Source organism: Engraulis encrasicolus, chromosome 9 (genome assembly GCF_034702125.1).
Source record: "Engraulis encrasicolus isolate BLACKSEA-1 chromosome 9, IST_EnEncr_1.0, whole genome shotgun sequence".
In the NCBI taxonomy this organism is placed as follows: domain Eukaryota; kingdom Metazoa; phylum Chordata; class Actinopteri; order Clupeiformes; family Engraulidae; genus Engraulis; species Engraulis encrasicolus.
In genome coordinates this window covers 8,962,310-8,964,809 of record NC_085865.1, presented here as the reverse complement: position 1 = coordinate 8,964,809, position 2,500 = coordinate 8,962,310, and the positions used below count along the sequence as shown (strand labels likewise).

The 2,500-nt window shown below is 46.0% G+C and overlaps 1 protein-coding gene across 3 annotated transcripts in view; it reads right to left on the bottom strand.

Moving 5' to 3' along the window:
• Positions 1-2,500, bottom strand: part of pard3aa (par-3 family cell polarity regulator alpha, a) — a 657,729-nt gene that overhangs the window by 34,960 nt on the left and 620,269 nt on the right. The window lies entirely within an intron of this gene.

Here is a 2,500-nt window from a genome sequence, read left to right as displayed (position 1 = left end):
AAAGGAAGGGCACAGGCCAGCCAGAATAGACGGGAGGAAGAGAGAGAGAGAGAGAGAGAGAGAGAGAGAGAGAGAGAGAGACAGAGAGAGAGAAGAGAGAGAGAGAGAGAGAGAAAAGATGGAAGAGTGCTAAGGAAAGGAAGGGCAGGGGCCAGCCATTAATCCTGTCGGCGTTGGCTGCTGCCAGAGCTGGGGATTTTATTACTGGCCAAATACCTCCAAGACTTTCAACAATGTAAACAATCGCCGGCAATTAGACTCCTCTTAAGCCCCTGCTCCTTTGGCTTCCCCACTGTGCAAACAGAAACAGGCCTCAGCGTCAAAGCCGCTCTCTCTCTTCTCTTCACTCTCACAGTCTGTCTATCTCCGTTTCTCTCGCTGCCTTCTCCCCCTTCTCTCTCTGTTTCTCTCTGTCTGTCTGTCTGTCTGTCTCTGTTTCTCTCGCTGCCTCCCCCCACCCTCTCTCTCTGTTTCTCTGTCTGTCTATCTCCGTTTCTCTCGCTGCCTTCTCCCCCTTCTCTCTCTGTTTCTCTCTGTCTGTCTGTCTGTCTGTCTCTCATTCGCTTGCTCTATCTCTGTCTCCTCCTGTCTTTCAATCGCTCCCTGCATCTCTCTCTCTCCTTCTCTCTCTCACTCTGCCTCTGTGCACTCTCCACCCTTCTATCTCTTTTTCTCTGTATCCAAGTCTCTCTCTCTCTCTCTCTCTCTCTCTCTCTCTCTCTCTCTCTCTCTCTCTCTCTCTCAGGCAGCAGTCTCTTCTTCTTTGATGCATTGATCTAGCGCGCACACACACACACACACACACACACACACACACACACACACACACACACACACACACACACACACACACACACACACACACACACACACACACACACACACACACACATCTGGTGCGCTGGCAAACAGGCATGTGTTCTTGGGCAAATAGAGAGGGCCCTCAGAGCTGCTGCTGCCCCAACATGAGGGCTTGAGCAGAGCACTAGTGGTAAAAGGCCAACGCCATAACCAAGACCGAGCGCTCCGGAAACTTCCGGAAGAAAAGGATTGGATTGACATGAGGGAAAATATGGAGGAGGAAACGCACACACGCGCAAGCGCGCGCACGCACACACGCATTCACGCACGCACACGCACATGCACACGAGCACACACACACCACATTCCTGGAGAAAGAGCTTCCGAAGGGTTTTAACAAGCTTTGGGAATGATGTTTAAATAGGGGATAAAACACAAGGCACCTTTCCAATGACAGGCACAAGAGGAAGAGTGGAGGAGGAGGAGGAGAAGGAGGAGGAGGAGGAGGAGGAGGAAGAAAAGGTCGAAACAATGGTAGGACTTAAGGAGACCCTTAATGTAGGTCTCAGACATAAAAAAAAAAATCACACAGAAATGAAAAGAGCTGAAATGTAAAAAAAAAAATGTACAAGGCAAATTACATGCTTGCAGGGGAAGTGGGCAGCACAATGACCTGCAATTTAGTGGGATGGTGGAGTGGGGGGAAGGGGAGCGGGGACGGCGGGGGGAAGCAGCCAAATTGTTCAAGGTTATTACCCCGTCATTCTGTAAAATCGCTCCTTTGCCTTCCGCTCTGGTATTAGGAAGGTTAGTGCTTCAAAAAAAAAAGGAAGACAGCAAAGAACAGAAAAGAAAAAGAAAAGAAAAAGAAAAATGGTCTGTCTCAGGCCGTTACATGGCAAAGAGCCACAGCTATGTGGCCTTTGACCCTTAAGGCGGCCATGTTCTTGGGGTTGCGGGTGGAGGGCAGCCATCTTGTATATTATTGTAACACTCCGATAAGGACAAAATAAATGTGTCGCCTCTAACCCCTAAAAGAATGTTAACCTAAGCAAGCAAGCTGTCAAGCGACAAGGGGAGTGAGAGAGAGAGAGAGTGGGGGCCGTGCGAACACGCAAACACGCACACTTCACACTAACTCAAATAAACATACCTATGACAAAAATCTAGAGGGTGGGGTATATGATCAAAGGCTTGTTTATTTAGGTTAGTCAGTAGGGCAAAACTGGATATGTAAGCTCTGTTTCTTGTCCAGAGCAACGCTAAATACAGTCACCACAATAATCAAATGTGAAATACGAAAACAAACGGAAGGATCTGCTAACATTTGTTCGTACACTGAAACACTAATGCATTGGTTTCTTATTAAGACCTTAACACAATTACTTCTAATTCAATATCTTCATAAAAGAATGTGGTTTTAAAAGATACATATATTTTTGACATCTTTAAAAACAGTTGTAAAAGCACTTATTTTGAAATTTGAAAATATTTTGATTTTGTCTTATGCGTCCTTCATGGTACATGTTCCTCACCTTAAATCATCATTGCCCAGTAAAAACCAGCTAAGGCACATCCATTCATCAATCAAACCCTCGTTAGACAGCAGAGGACGTCTTAAAAAACGAAAACAAAATACACGTCAAAGTACAAATGACACAGCATTTTTTTTGTTAATGACATCCATCTCCATTCCAAT